We start from the raw sequence: 15959 nt of genomic DNA, 5'->3' as shown, positions 1-15959 counted from the left end.
CGGTTTTCCGTCCGGCCCCGGCTCCTGGAAGCTGAATTGTGCTCTGCTGGCTCAGGACGAAGTCGTGGAGGAGCTGAGAGCAGCCTACGCAATGTGGCAGTCCTACAAGGGTAGCTTCCAAACAGTCTCTGATTGGTGGGAATATGTTAAACTTGAGTTTCGCTGTTTCTTTCAGGCCAAGGGTCGACAACAGGCGTGTGAGAAGAGGAGGGACTTCAGAGGGCTGCAGCGCGAGCTGCGGTCGCTGCAGGACCTTCTTCACTGTGGCTGGGACGTGAGGGAGGAGCTGGAGGAGACCAAGAAGAGCCTGAAAAGGCACTTTGAGGAGGAGTCCAAGCGAATCGTCTTCCGTTCCAAAGTGGAGAATCTGGAGAAGGGTGAGAAATGTAACTCATTCTTTTTCAGGAAACTTCATGCCGGTCACACGCCCCTGAACGAGCTGCGAGACGAGAGCGGAAACATGCGACGTGGGAAGGAGGACGTGATGAGGGTCGTCAGCGACTTCTACAGCGAACTCTACTCCCACAAGACTACCGACCCCGACGCTGCTGATAACTTCCTGTCAGGTATCACTAACCATCTTGATCCTGCAGGCACGGCAGCCTTGGACAAACCTCTGATGGTGGGCGAATTGCTCTCTGCCGCTAAATCCTTTAGGACCGGCAGGACCCCGGGCAGTGATGGTCTTCCAGCGGAGCTCTATGTAGCGCTGGGAGACCTCATCTGTCCGGACCTGTTGGACCTGTACGAGGAGATGGTGGTGGAGGGTAGAATGCCTCCATCTTTGAGGGAAGGAATGGTCACGATCCTGTACAAGCGGAAGGGAGAGAGTTGCGACCTGAGGAATTGGCGTCCCATCACTCTGCTCAACGTGGACTACAAGATCCTGGCCAAGACGATGGCGACACGACTTAAGACGGTCATCGGACGGATCATCCACCCGGACCAGACCTGCGGCATCCCTGGACGTCGCATCGCAGACAGCCTCGCTCTCGTGCGGGACACGGTCGAGTACATCAAGGTCCGCCGCGCACACGCGGCCCTGGTCTCCTTGGATCAGGAGAAGGCCTTCGACCGGGTTTCCCACGAGTTCATGGGCCGAGCTCTGCACCGGTTAGGTTTGGGTAACATGTTTTGTTCGTATGTCCGTTTGATGTATTTTGATATCCACAGCTCGGTGTTGGTGAAAGGCTGGAAGACTGACCCCTTCCCTGTCCTCTCTGGGGTCAGACAAGGCTGCCCTCTATCACCTCTTCTTTTTGTTTGTGTTATAGAACTCTTCGCAGAGGCTATCCGGCAGAATGGAGAGATCAGAGGGATCACCGCACCGGGTCCGGGACGACACGAGGTCAAGTGCTCGCTCTACATGGACGACGTCACCGTCTTCTGCGCTGATCGTGGTTCAGTCGACGCCCTCGTCCAGACGTGTGAGAGGTTCGGCCGGGCTTCAGGGGCCAAAGTCAACTGCAGGAAGTCGGAAGCCATGCTCTTCGGGGATTGGCAGCCGGCCTCCTCCGCCCCCTTCCCCTTCAACATTCAACCGGATTTCCTCAAGGTGCTGGGAGTCTGGTTCGGGAAGGAAGGAGCGGCCCTCAAGTCCTGGCAAGAACGCTTGGCCAAGGTGAAGCAACGGATCGGACTCTGGAGCCTCAGACACCTCACTTGTGAGGGTAAGGCACTCGTCCTGCGTAATGAGGTCCTGCCCGTCTTGCAGTACACGGCGCAGGCCTGGCCCCCACACGTCACTGTGTGCAGGGCCATTACCAGGACAGTGTTTCACTTTGTCTGGGGATCCAAGATGGACAGAGTCAGGCGGGCCGTCATGTACAAGGAGCCTCGCAAGGGTGGGAAGGGCGTTCCAGATATCCCCACCCTCCTGCGATCCTCTTTTGTGTGTGATTGTGTCCGCCGGACTTTGCAAGTCAAGAATGGCTCCGCGGGCAGGTCCATGTCTCGCTTCTTCCTGCTTCCTCTTTGGAGGCGACTCGGCTGGGACAAGTGGGACAGCTCCTTCCCCTACAACTGGACGACGCCATGGTTCTACGGAGACGTCGTTCGATTTGTGGGGGAACATCAACTGGAGGGACTCAAGCCCGACTTGTGGAAGCCCAAAACTATCCACAAGCTCATCAGAGCCAAGGATGACGTGGAGAACATCACAGGACTTCACCAGGACACGCTGGAGACTGTGTGGACAAATGTGTCGTCTGACAGGCTGACCAACGGGCACAAGGACTTGTCGTGGATGGCGATTCAGGGCGGACTGCCCGTCCGGTCATTCATGCATGCCCGGAACCTGTGCAAGACCCGGTACTGCCCAAGGTGCCCCTTCGTGGAGGAAACATCTTTGCACACTTTTTGGGACTGCGGATTTGCACAGCGCCTGTTGACTGTCCTTGAGGACGACCTGAGGAACTCTGTCCCCAGGGCGAGCCTATCGCACCATTCTGTGCTTTACGGACTCTTCCCTGGGGTTCATACCGTCGGAGCCATCCAGGAGGCTTGGCGCCTTATGAACTGCTTCAAGGATGCCGTTTGGGTCGCCAGGAACCGGCTCATCTTGAGGAGGGAGAGGATGTCCATCCAGGACTGCCGCAGGCTGATCCACAGCCTGCTCAGAGACTATTCCATCGTGGACGGTCCGGAGGACGAGGATGAGGACTAAACCCCTCCTCCCCCTCTCCCCTTATGTGTCTTGTCTTTTAATAAAGCTTCGGGCCTGTGATTTTCCCCTCCCCATCCCCTTTTTCCCAATCCCCATCCCTTATCACGGTTCGTCGTACTGTATTGATTGACATGCTTTTTCTTTCATATTGAGTGTTTTGTGCAGCATAGGGGTGTGATGTGTCTAGTTAGTGCGTCGTATCCTCATGCTATGTAAATGTGATGTAGAATTCTGTGTGTACTGGGCTGCGGCACTGTACACTGTCTGTTAACTTATTTTTTGTGCTAATAAAAGATATATTCAATCAAAAAAATCTGTTCTTATCAGTTTAATATCTGATACGTCCCCTATCTGGGGACCATATATTAAATGGATTTTTAGAACAGGGAGATGGAAAAAGAGCTTGCTCTGTCCACTCCACGCATTGACCTGGTATTGCAGTATCTCCAGGACCGGTGCACCCCTTCTTTAATGCAGTTTCTAAAATCAGAAAGAATTGAATTCAATGCTTTTTGTTCATTTTGCTTGTTTGTCGGATTTTGGGATGGACTCTTTGGCTTTGCTTTTCTTCTCCTCATTGGATTTTTCATGTTAAAAGTTGCAGAAGCCAGATGACAAGCTCATTTTGGTTCAACTTCAGCAACTGTGCATTGCATTGCCATGTAATGTAATGTAATGCAATGCTATCTATCTAGCTCTCCCTCTATACTTCCTTTTGGATAAACAGACATATTAGGCAAGCATTTTGGAGCTTTCACCTAAATAACTACAGGTGGTGAGATAAGCTGCACAATATAATTGACCTTTCAGTATATTGTTGCACACACACCATCTATTTAGCAAATGCCCTTGTTATCAACAGCAGCCTTTTAAACTCACCTGAGCTAACAGGTATGTGAGCTGGTTACTCTGCTGCGCTTAAAATTTCTTTTTTGGTTTGCTACAATGCCTTTTCTGAAACGTTGTCTCCCTCTGCTGGAACACTGACTTCTTTCATTTAATGCCTGCAGACTATAAAAGAGAAACCAACCCAAAAAGTTTGGTTGATTAGTCTGTGGCATTCTTTTAAACTGTTGCTTATGGCGGTCTCTGTGAGCTTCTCAGTGACATTCAGCCATCCAGGTATCCCGCCTGCAGTAGACGGAATGTGGCAATGGAACGCTGGCTGCGCGTGTCATAATAGGCTCTGAGCCTTTATATACCTGCGCACAGCAGCAGCCACCTTCAGTCTGCTGCTGGACAGCCAGCAGCAGCAGCAGGAGAGGTAATTAATCAGCAACCCTCCTGCTAAGGGTAGACAGCTGCTCGTTCCACCCCCCCCCCCCCGCCTTAATTGGTTCTCCTCCCTTCCAACGGTGTTGAGGCGGGTGGGAACAGCCGGGGGTTGAGGGTACTGTGCTAAAAGAGGTGGAGTTATGCAGATCTAAAACGCGTGGATTGCAGCAGCAGCAAGCCGAAAAGTGCAGGCATGTGAGGGATCTAGAGGTTGACAGCATGTCTTCTTAACGGGAGTCCAGGTGGCCATCTCCACAAATGGACTTTTCAGAATCCTTGGGTGGCACCGTAGTCGGAAACCAATTCTGGTTATCGCTTCTCGGCCTTTTGGCTAAGATCAAGTGTAGTATCTGTTCTTATCAGTTTAATATCTGATACGTCCCCTATCTGGGGACCATATATTAAATGGATTTTTAGAACAGGGAGATGGAAAAAGAGCTTGCTCTGTCCACTCCACGCATTGACCTGGTATTGCAGTATCTCCAGGACCGGTGCACCCCTTCTTTAATGCAGTTTCTAAAATCAGAAAGAATTGAATTCAATGCTTTTTGTTCATTTTGCTTGTTTGTCGGATTTTGGGATGGACTCTTTGGCTTTGCTTTTCTTCTCCTCATTGGATTTTTCATGTTAAAAGTTGCAGAAGCCAGATGACAAGCTCATTTTGGTTCAACTTCAGCAACTGTGCATTGCATTGCCATGTAATGTAATGTAATGCAATGCTATCTATCTAGCTCTCCCTCTATACTTCCTTTCGGATAAACAGACATATTAGGCAAGCGTTTTGGAGCTTTCACCTAAATAACTACAGGTGGTGAGATAAGCTGCACAATATAATTGACCTTTCAGTATATTGTTGCACACACACCATCTATTTAGCAAATGCCCTTGTTATCAACAGCAGCCTTTTAAACTCACCTGAGCTAACAGGTATGTGAGCTGGTTACTCTGCTGCGCTTAAAATTTCTTTTTTGGTTTGCTACAATGCCTTTTCTGAAATGTTGTCTCCCTCTGCTGGAACACTGACTTCTTTCATTTAATGCCTGCAGACTATAAAAGAGAAACCAACCCAAAAAGTTTGGTTGATTAGTCTGTGGCATTCTTTTAAACTGTTGCTTATGGCGGTCTCTGTGAGCTTCTCAGTGACATTCAGCCATCCAGGTATCCCGCCTGCAGTAGACGGAATGTGGCAATGGAACGCTGGCTGCGCGTGTCATAATAGGCTCTGAGCCTTTATATACCTGCGCACAGCAGCAGCCACCTTCAGTCTGCTGCTGGACAGCCAGCAGCAGCAGCAGCAGGAGAGGTAATTAATCAGCAACCCTCCTGCTAAGGGTAGACAGCTGCTCGTTCCACCCCCCCCCCGCCTTAATTGGTTCTCCTCCCTTCCAACGGTGTTGAGGCGGGTGGGAACAGCCGGGGGTTGAGGGTACTGTGCTAAAAGAGGTGGAGTTATGCAGATCTAAAACGCGTGGATTGCAGCAGCAGCAAGCCGAAAAGTGCAGGCATGTGAGGGATCTAGAGGTTGACAGCATGTCTTCTTAACGGGAGTCCAGGTGGCCATCTCCACAAATGGACTTTTCAGAATCCTTGGGTGGCACCGTAGTCGGAAACCAATTCTGGTTATCGCTTCTCGGCCTTTTGGCTAAGATCAAGTGTAGTATCTGTTCTTTTAAGAACACAAGAGCTACGATCTACACTTGACGAGAGCGATCGAACTCGGAAGGAGAAGAGCTTCGGAGCGCAGCTGACATCGGAGAAGGAAGGCGGATATCGGTGGGAGGAAGAAGCTCTAAAGAATCCAGAAGAAGACGAAGACTCGGAGAAGAATCGGGCTGTCCTGTGGAATCTTTGAGTAAGAAAATCATCGAGACAAAGACCTTTCGGGGAATTTGTCCAGAACACGACGGGAGAAGAATCTGCATAGCTCCACCCATTTCGGGAAGAGCTCCAGATCCAGCTCCAAGAAGTAACTGCAGGAGGAAAGCCATGGCAAGCGCTGCGAGGAAGGCCGAAAAGAAGAGCCTGGAGCAGGGGACAGCCAGGAGGGCCCAGCCAGGAGCCGATTCTGACCCCAAGGACTCTGCCTCCACGACTGGCCAGCAGAAGGGACCCCAGAAGCCCCGCCACGAAGCTCCAGCCCTGGAGCCATGGATGCGGCAGACGGTGGCCCTGAAGCTGAAGGAAGTGGATGGGAGGGTGCCGGACATGTCCTCGGACGTGTTCTGCCAGAAGATGCTGCTGGATCGAGGCTTCTCCAGGTCGGACACCCTCAGCATCCAGACCTTCTTGACGGGGATCTTCTTCGTCACCTTCGCCACTGTGAACACCTGCAGGAGGTTCTGGGAAATGGTAAGCACAAAAGGATCGGATAATTCTTTCTCTGCCTTTACAGGTAGCTGCCCTATCCAGAGGGACGAAAGGAGGATCACGGTCTCCATGCGCAACCCGCACACCCCAGGCCAAGACATCTGTACCTTCCTGAGACGCTTCTGTTTGGTTGTGAAGGAACCCTCTCACATCCTGAATGGACTCGGCTTCTGGACAGGTAAGTGGTCGGTGACTGTTAGACTTCACAGGGACCTGGCGTACTCAGACGGACTTCGGCACCTGCCCCCGACATTCTCCCTGGGCAACTCCTACGGCCTCATCTATTACCCGGACATGCCGCGGAACTGCAGGAGATGCGGCAAGAACGGCCACGAGATGAAGGACTGCAAGGAGGATGCCTGCAGGATTTGTCGAGTGACGGGACACAGCTCGAAGGACTGCCCGAAGAAGACGTCCTGCAACCTGTGTGGGCTGGCGGCTCATCTGTACAAGGATTGCCCCAAGCGTGAGAGATCCTGGGCATCGGTGGTTGCGACGACCCCAGCTCCGGAGGACAACGCCCCGACGACCAGGCCTGTGAAGGTCAAGGACGCGACGACCAAGGCCCCAGCGGCCAAGGCCGAGACGACCAAGGCCAAAGCGGTCAAGGAGTCGGTGGCCAAAGCCCCAGCAACGGTCCCAGCAGCTCCGAAGCAGAAGAAAAAGTCAAAGGAGGGTAAGAGTTCTGTCACCCCTCTCTCGATCCCTCCCCCTGCCACCCCCGTCCAATCCCCCCCCACCCCGGCCACCCCTGCTGAGGATTCCACTTCCTCTTCCTCCTTCCCCTACTCCTCAGCAGGTGTCCTTTCCCCTGCCCCGGCAGCCACTCTCCCTCCTCAGACCATGGTAGTGGTGGAATTAACCTGTCCTCCACCTGCCGCTATCTATTCCGAGGAGGATTTTCCCCTTCTTGTCTCCCCAGTTCCAACCCGGGGAAAGAGGAAGATGGAGGACAGCCCTGCTACTGAATCCTCCAAAAAGAAGATTCTGGATTTCGTAGGCGAAAAGGAGGATACCCTCCCTGAGCCAGAAGAGATGGAGCACATGGTTGAGACCCTGGTGGCCGAGCCAGAAGAGGAGGAACTGGTGGTCGCCGAGATCGAGGCCGCGCTGCTTGACCAGATGGAGGAAGAGGGCCTGCTGGTGATCCCGTCACCAGCAGTCAACACCGACGAGGGACCACCCGACCGGAGTGGTAACTAAGGTGTATTGCCTGCGCTAACTTTTTCTTTTTTCCCTACATGATGGCTAATATTAACTTATTTTCCATTAATGTCAGGAGCATCAAGGACAAGTTCAGACGTCAGACTATTTATGCCTTCCTTACTTCCCAGTTGTGTGATGTTTATATGTTGCAGGAATGTTCCCTTCCCTCCTCTAGGTCCTTCAAACATCTGGCCAGGGAGTGGTCCCACGGTCCATCCTACTGGTCCGGTGGGGGTGACTGCAAGTCTGCAGGGGTCGCAATTCTGATCAGGGGGGGCGCATTCACGCTTGAGTCAGTCCAGGAGCTCATCTGCGGCAGGGCTCTTGTTGTAGATGGCAACTGGGCGGGAGAACCTGTCAGGTTCATCAACGTGTATGCGTCCCCACTGAAGAATGAGCGTTTGGAGCTTTTCCAGACCCTGCGGCTTCAGCTTGCCACCACCAGGACCTTAGTGATGGCCGGGGATTTCAACTGCCCCATCGAGGAGGATGGTCGTAGTTCTGGCACATCTGCCAAGTTGGACATCACGTCCAAGCTGCTCATCGAGATGGTAACCGAGGCCTCTCTTCAGGACGTGGTGGGCTCCATGGGGAGAGGCTCCACGAACTATTCGTGGAGCCGACCGGATGGCTCACTCCGCTCCAGGATTGACTTTGTGTTCACCTCTCGGGCAGTCAGGCAGAGTAGGCACTCGATGGTCCCCTGCTTCTTCTCCGACCACAGAGCCATTCACTTACAAGGTGTCCTCGGCGACGGTTTTCCGTCCGGCCCCGGCTCCTGGAAGCTGAATTGTGCTCTGCTGGCTCAGGACGAAGTCGTGGAGGAGCTGAGAGCAGCCTACGCAATGTGGCAGTCCTACAAGGGTAGCTTCCAAACAGTCTCTGATTGGTGGGAATATGTTAAACTTGAGTTTCGCTGTTTCTTTCAGGCCAAGGGTCGACAACAGGCGTGTGAGAAGAGGAGGGACTTCAGAGGGCTGCAGCGCGAGCTGCGGTCGCTGCAGGACCTTCTTCACTGTGGCTGGGACGTGAGGGAGGAGCTGGAGGAGACCAAGAAGAGCCTGAAAAGGCACTTTGAGGAGGAGTCCAAGCGAATCGTCTTCCGTTCCAAAGTGGAGAATCTGGAGAAGGGTGAGAAATGTAACTCATTCTTTTTCAGGAAACTTCATGCCGGTCACACGCCCCTGAACGAGCTGCGAGACGAGAGCGGAAACATGCGACGTGGGAAGGAGGACGTGATGAGGGTCGTCAGCGACTTCTACAGCGAACTCTACTCCCACAAGACTACCGACCCCGACGCTGCTGATAACTTCCTGTCAGGTATCACTAACCATCTTGATCCTGCAGGCACGGCAGCCTTGGACAAACCTCTGATGGTGGGCGAATTGCTCTCTGCCGCTAAATCCTTTAGGACCGGCAGGACCCCGGGCAGTGATGGTCTTCCAGCGGAGCTCTATGTAGCGCTGGGAGACCTCATCTGTCCGGACCTGTTGGACCTGTACGAGGAGATGGTGGTGGAGGGTAGAATGCCTCCATCTTTGAGGGAAGGAATGGTCACGATCCTGTACAAGCGGAAGGGAGAGAGTTGCGACCTGAGGAATTGGCGTCCCATCACTCTGCTCAACGTGGACTACAAGATCCTGGCCAAGACGATGGCGACACGACTTAAGACGGTCATCGGACGGATCATCCACCCGGACCAGACCTGCGGCATCCCTGGACGTCGCATCGCAGACAGCCTCGCTCTCGTGCGGGACACGGTCGAGTACATCAAGGTCCGCCGCGCACACGCGGCCCTGGTCTCCTTGGATCAGGAGAAGGCCTTCGACCGGGTTTCCCACGAGTTCATGGGCCGAGCTCTGCACCGGTTAGGTTTGGGTAACATGTTTTGTTCGTATGTCCGTTTGATGTATTTTGATATCCACAGCTCGGTGTTGGTGAAAGGCTGGAAGACTGACCCCTTCCCTGTCCTCTCTGGGGTCAGACAAGGCTGCCCTCTATCACCTCTTCTTTTTGTTTGTGTTATAGAACTCTTCGCAGAGGCTATCCGGCAGAATGGAGAGATCAGAGGGATCACCGCACCGGGTCCGGGACGACACGAGGTCAAGTGCTCGCTCTACATGGACGACGTCACCGTCTTCTGCGCTGATCGTGGTTCAGTCGACGCCCTCGTCCAGACGTGTGAGAGGTTCGGCCGGGCTTCAGGGGCCAAAGTCAACTGCAGGAAGTCGGAAGCCATGCTCTTCGGGGATTGGCAGCCGGCCTCCTCCGCCCCCTTCCCCTTCAACATTCAACCGGATTTCCTCAAGGTGCTGGGAGTCTGGTTCGGGAAGGAAGGAGCGGCCCTCAAGTCCTGGCAAGAACGCTTGGCCAAGGTGAAGCAACGGATCGGACTCTGGAGCCTCAGACACCTCACTTGTGAGGGTAAGGCACTCGTCCTGCGTAATGAGGTCCTGCCCGTCTTGCAGTACACGGCGCAGGCCTGGCCCCCACACGTCACTGTGTGCAGGGCCATTACCAGGACAGTGTTTCACTTTGTCTGGGGATCCAAGATGGACAGAGTCAGGCGGGCCGTCATGTACAAGGAGCCTCGCAAGGGTGGGAAGGGCGTTCCAGATATCCCCACCCTCCTGCGATCCTCTTTTGTGTGTGATTGTGTCCGCCGGACTTTGCAAGTCAAGAATGGCTCCGCGGGCAGGTCCATGTCTCGCTTCTTCCTGCTTCCTCTTTGGAGGCGACTCGGCTGGGACAAGTGGGACAGCTCCTTCCCCTACAACTGGACGACGCCATGGTTCTACGGAGACGTCGTTCGATTTGTGGGGGAACATCAACTGGAGGGACTCAAGCCCGACTTGTGGAAGCCCAAAACTATCCACAAGCTCATCAGAGCCAAGGATGACGTGGAGAACATCACAGGACTTCACCAGGACACGCTGGAGACTGTGTGGACAAATGTGTCGTCTGACAGGCTGACCAACGGGCACAAGGACTTGTCGTGGATGGCGATTCAGGGCGGACTGCCCGTCCGGTCATTCATGCATGCCCGGAACCTGTGCAAGACCCGGTACTGCCCAAGGTGCCCCTTCGTGGAGGAAACATCTTTGCACACTTTTTGGGACTGCGGATTTGCACAGCGCCTGTTGACTGCCCTTGAGGACGACCTGAGGAACTCTGTCCCCAGGGCGAGCCTATCGCACCATTCTGTGCTTTACGGACTCTTCCCTGGGGTTCATACCGTCGGAGCCATCCAGGAGGCTTGGCGCCTTATGAACTGCTTCAAGGATGCCGTTTGGGTCGCCAGGAACCGGCTCATCTTGAGGAGGGAGAGGATGTCCATCCAGGACTGCCGCAGGCTGATCCACAGCCTGCTCAGAGACTATTCCATCGTGGACGGTCCGGAGGACGAGGATGAGGACTAAACCCCTCCTCCCCCTCTCCCCTTATGTGTCTTGTCTTTTAATAAAGCTTCGGGCCTGTGATTTTCCCCTCCCCATCCCCTTTTTCCCAATCCCCATCCCTTATCACGGTTCGTCGTACTGTATTGATTGACATGCTTTTTCTTTCATATTGAGTGTTTTGTGCAGCATAGGGGTGTGATGTGTCTAGTTAGTGCGTCGTATCCTCATGCTATGTAAATGTGATGTAGAATTCTGTGTGTACTGGGCTGCGGCACTGTACACTGTCTGTTAACTTATTTTTTGTGCTAATAAAAGATATATTCAATCAAAAAAATCTGTTCTTATCAGTTTAATATCTGATACGTCCCCTATCTGGGGACCATATATTAAATGGATTTTTAGAACAGGGAGATGGAAAAAGAGCTTGCTCTGTCCACTCCACGCATTGACCTGGTATTGCAGTATCTCCAGGACCGGTGCACCCCTTCTTTAATGCAGTTTCTAAAATCAGAAAGAATTGAATTCAATGCTTTTTGTTCATTTTGCTTGTTTGTCGGATTTTGGGATGGACTCTTTGGCTTTGCTTTTCTTCTCCTCATTGGATTTTTCATGTTAAAAGTTGCAGAAGCCAGATGACAAGCTCATTTTGGTTCAACTTCAGCAACTGTGCATTGCATTGCCATGTAATGTAATGTAATGCAATGCTATCTATCTAGCTCTCCCTCTATACTTCCTTTTGGATAAACAGACATATTAGGCAAGCATTTTGGAGCTTTCACCTAAATAACTACAGGTGGTGAGATAAGCTGCACAATATAATTGACCTTTCAGTATATTGTTGCACACACACCATCTATTTAGCAAATGCCCTTGTTATCAACAGCAGCCTTTTAAACTCACCTGAGCTAACAGGTATGTGAGCTGGTTACTCTGCTGTGCTTAAAATTTCTTTTTTGGTTTGCTACAATGCCTTTTCTGAAACGTTGTCTCCCTCTGCTGGAACACTGACTTCTTTCATTTAATGCCTGCAGACTATAAAAGAGAAACCAACCCAAAAAGTTTGGTTGATTAGTCTGTGGCATTCTTTTAAACTGTTGCTTATGGCGGTCTCTGTGAGCTTCTCAGTGACATTCAGCCATCCAGGTATCCCGCCTGCAGTAGACGGAATGTGGCAATGGAACGCTGGCTGCGCGTGTCATAATAGGCTCTGAGCCTTTATATACCTGCGCACAGCAGCAGCCACCTTCAGTCTGCTGCTGGACAGCCAGCAGCAGCAGCAGCAGGAGAGGTAATTAATCAGCAACCCTCCTGCTAAGGGTAGACAGCTGCTCGTTCCACCCCCCCCCCCCCGCCTTAATTGGTTCTCCTCCCTTCCAACGGTGTTGAGGCGGGTGGGAACAGCCGGGGGTTGAGGGTACTGTGCTAAAAGAGGTGGAGTTATGCAGATCTAAAACGCGTGGATTGCAGCAGCAGCAAGCCGAAAAGTGCAGGCATGTGAGGGATCTAGAGGTTGACAGCATGTCTTCTTAACGGGAGTCCAGGTGGCCATCTCCACAAATGGACTTTTCAGAATCCTTGGGTGGCACCGTAGTCGGAAACCAATTCTGGTTATCGCTTCTCGGCCTTTTGGCTAAGATCAAGTGTAGTATCTGTTCTTATCAGTTTAATATCTGATACGTCCCCTATCTGGGGACCATATATTAAATGGATTTTTAGAACAGGGAGATGGAAAAAGAGCTTGCTCTGTCCACTCCACGCATTGACCTGGTATTGCAGTATCTCCAGGACCGGTGCACCCCTTCTTTAATGCAGTTTCTAAAATCAGAAAGAATTGAATTCAATGCTTTTTGTTCATTTTGCTTGTTTGTCGGATTTTGGGATGGACTCTTTGGCTTTGCTTTTCTTCTCCTCATTGGATTTTTCATGTTAAAAGTTGCAGAAGCCAGATGACAAGCTCATTTTGGTTCAACTTCAGCAACTGTGCATTGCATTGCCATGTAATGTAATGTAATGCAATGCTATCTATCTAGCTCTCCCTCTATACTTCCTTTTGGATAAACAGACATATTAGGCAAGCATTTTGGAGCTTTCACCTAAATAACTACAGGTGGTGAGATAAGCTGCACAATATAATTGACCTTTCAGTATATTGTTGCACACACACCATCTATTTAGCAAATGCCCTTGTTATCAACAGCAGCCTTTTAAACTCACCTGAGCTAACAGGTATGTGAGCTGGTTACTCTGCTGCGCTTAAAATTTCTTTTTTGGTTTGCTACAATGCCTTTTCTGAAACGTTGTCTCCCTCTGCTGGAACACTGACTTCTTTCATTTAATGCCTGCAGACTATAAAAGAGAAACCAACCCAAAAAGTTTGGTTGATTAGTCTGTGGCATTCTTTTAAACTGTTGCTTATGGTGGTCTCTGTGAGCTTCTCAGTGACATTCAGCCATCCAGGTATCCCGCCTGCAGTAGACGGAATGTGGCAATGGAACGCTGGCTGCGCGTGTCATAATAGGCTCTGAGCCTTTATATACCTGCGCACAGCAGCAGCCACCTTCAGTCTGCTGCTGGACAGCCAGCAGCAGCAGCAGCAGGAGAGGTAATTAATCAGCAACCCTCCTGCTAAGGGTAGACAGCTGCTCGTTCCACCCCCCCCCCAGCCTTAATTGGTTCTCCTCCCTTCCAACGGTGTTGAGGCGGGTGGGAACAGCCGGGGGTTGAGGGTACTGTGCTAAAAGAGGTGGAGTTATGCAGATCTAAAACGCGTGGATTGCAGCAGCAGCAAGCCGAAAAGTGCAGGCATGTGAGGGATCTAGAGGTTGACAGCATGTCTTCTTAACGGGAGTCCAGGTGGCCATCTCCACAAATGGACTTTTCAGAATCCTTGGGTGGCACCGTAGTCGGAAACCAATTCTGGTTATCTCTTCTCGGCCTTTTGGCTAAGATCAAGTGTAGTATCTGTTCTTATCAGTTTAATATCTGATACGTCCCCTATCTGGGGACCATATATTAAATGGATTTTTAGAACAGGGAGATGGAAAAAGAGCTTGCTCTGTCCACTCCACGCATTGACCTGGTATTGCAGTATCTCCAGGACCGGTGCACCCCTTCTTTAATGCAGTTTCTAAAATCAGAAAGAATTGAATTCAATGCTTTTTGTTCATTTTGCTTGTTTGTCGGATTTTGGGATGGACTCTTTGGCTTTGCTTTTCTTCTCCTCATTGGATTTTTCATGTTAAAAGTTGCAGAAGCCAGATGACAAGCTCATTTTGGTTCAACTTCAGCAACTGTGCATTGCATTGCCATGTAATGTAATGTAATGCAATGCTATCTATCTAGCTCTCCCTCTATACTTCCTTTTGGATAAACAGACATATTAGGCAAGCATTTTGGAGCTTTCACCTAAATAACTACAGGTGGTGAGATAAGCTGCACAATATAATTGACCTTTCAGTATATTGTTGCACACACACCATCTATTTAGCAAATGCCCTTGTTATCAACAGCAGCCTTTTAAACTCACCTGAGCTAACAGGTATGTGAGCTGGTTACTCTGCTGCGCTTAAAATTTCTTTTTTGGTTTGCTACAATGCCTTTTCTGAAACGTTGTCTCCCTCTGCTGGAACACTGACTTCTTTCATTTAATGCCTGCAGACTATAAAAGAGAAACCAACCCAAAAAGTTTGGTTGATTAGTCTGTGGCATTCTTTTAAACTGTTGCTTATGGCGGTCTCTGTGAGCTTCTCAGTGACATTCAGCCATCCAGGTATCCCGCCTGCAGTAGACGGAATGAGGCAATGGAACGCTGGCTGCGCGTGTCATAATAGGCTCTGAGCCTTTATATACCTGCGCACAGCAGCAGCCACGTTCAGTCTGCTGCTGGACAGCCAGCAGCAGCAGCAGCAGGAGAGGTAATTAATCAGCAACCCTCCTGCTAAGGGTAGACAGCTGCTCGTTCCACCCCCCCCCGCCTTAATTGGTTCTCCTCCCTTCCAACGGTGTTGAGGCGGGTGGGAACAGCCGGGGGTTGAGGGTACTGTGCTAAAAGAGGTGGAGTTATGCAGATCTAAAACGCGTGGATTGCAGCAGCAGCAAGCCGAAAAGTGCAGGCATGTGAGGGATCTAGAGGTTGACAGCATGTCTTCTTAACGGAAGTCCAGGTGGCCATCTCCACAAATGGACTTTTCAGAATCCTTGGGTGGCACCGTAGTCGGAAACCAATTCTGGTTATCGCTTCTCGGCCTTTTGGCTAAGATCAAGTGTAGTATCTGTTCTTATCAGTTTAATATCTGATACGTCCCCTATCTGGGGACCATATATTAAATGGATTTTTAGAACAGGGAGATGGAAAAAGAGCTTGCTCTGTCCACTCCACGCATTGACCTGGTATTGCAGTATCTCCAGGACCGGTGCACCCCTTCTTTAATGCAGTTTCTAAAATCAGAAAGAATTGAATTCAATGCTTTTTGTTCATTTTGCTTGTTTGTCGGATTTTGGGATGGACTCTTTGGCTTTGCTTTTCTTCTCCTCATTGGATTTTTCATGTTAAAAGTTGCAGAAGCCAGATGACAAGCTCATTTTGGTTCAACTTCAGCAACTGTGCATTGCATTGCCATGTAATGTAATGTAATGCAATGCTATCTATCTAGCTCTCCCTCTATACTTCCTTTTGGATAAACAGACATATTAGGCAAGCATTTTGGAGCTTTCACCTAAATAACTACAGGTGGTGAGATAAGCTGCACAATATAATTGACCTTTCAGTATATTGTTGCACACACACCATCTATTTAGCAAATGCCCTTGTTATCAACAGCAGCCTTTTAAACTCACCTGAGCTAACAGGTATGTGAGCTGGTTACTCTGCTGCGCTTAAAATTTCTTTTTTGGTTTGCTACAATGCCTTTTCTGAAACGTTGTCTCCCTCTGCTGGAACACTGACTTCTTTCATTTAATGCCTGCAGACTATAAAAGAGAAACCAACCCAAAAAGTTTGGTTGATTAGTCTGTGGCATTCTTTTAAACTGTTGCTTATGGCGGTCTCT

The 15959-nt window shown here is 50.7% G+C and overlaps 6 non-coding genes and 1 pseudogene across 6 annotated transcripts; all 7 read left to right on the top strand.

The window, feature by feature from the left end:
* The first annotated feature begins 2937 nt into the window (after positions 1 to 2937).
* Positions 2938 to 3131, top strand: LOC141185713 (U2 spliceosomal RNA). Its single transcript, XR_012260346.1, has one exon. It is a non-coding gene; the product is annotated as a U2 spliceosomal RNA (small nuclear RNA).
* Positions 3132 to 4251: 1120 nt separating this feature from the next.
* LOC141190456 (U2 spliceosomal RNA) lies at positions 4252 to 4442 on the top strand. Its single transcript, XR_012264482.1, has one exon. It is a non-coding gene; the product is annotated as a U2 spliceosomal RNA (small nuclear RNA).
* Positions 4443 to 5562: 1120 nt separating this feature from the next.
* LOC141186057 (U2 spliceosomal RNA) lies at positions 5563 to 5640 on the top strand (annotated as a pseudogene).
* Positions 5641 to 11204: 5564 nt separating this feature from the next.
* LOC141185712 (U2 spliceosomal RNA) lies at positions 11205 to 11398 on the top strand. Its single transcript, XR_012260345.1, has one exon. It is a non-coding gene; the product is annotated as a U2 spliceosomal RNA (small nuclear RNA).
* Positions 11399 to 12521: 1123 nt separating this feature from the next.
* Positions 12522 to 12712, top strand: LOC141190455 (U2 spliceosomal RNA). The gene has a single exon (XR_012264481.1). It is a non-coding gene; the product is annotated as a U2 spliceosomal RNA (small nuclear RNA).
* Positions 12713 to 13833: 1121 nt separating this feature from the next.
* LOC141191246 (U2 spliceosomal RNA) lies at positions 13834 to 14024 on the top strand. Its single transcript, XR_012265244.1, has one exon. It is a non-coding gene; the product is annotated as a U2 spliceosomal RNA (small nuclear RNA).
* A 1119-nt stretch (positions 14025 to 15143) lies between these two features.
* Positions 15144 to 15334, top strand: LOC141190453 (U2 spliceosomal RNA). Its single transcript, XR_012264479.1, has one exon. It is a non-coding gene; the product is annotated as a U2 spliceosomal RNA (small nuclear RNA).
* The last annotated feature ends 625 nt before the right edge of the window (positions 15335 to 15959 follow it).

Source organism: Phyllobates terribilis, unplaced genomic scaffold (assembly GCF_046119375.1).
Source record: "Phyllobates terribilis strain yellow unplaced genomic scaffold, ASM4611937v1 Scaffold_40__1_contigs__length_11209783, whole genome shotgun sequence".
NCBI classification, from domain to species: Eukaryota; Metazoa; Chordata; class Amphibia; order Anura; family Dendrobatidae; genus Phyllobates; species Phyllobates terribilis.
The sequence above is the reverse complement of the archived record's forward strand: the minus strand, read 5'-3'. Positions and strand labels throughout refer to the sequence as shown.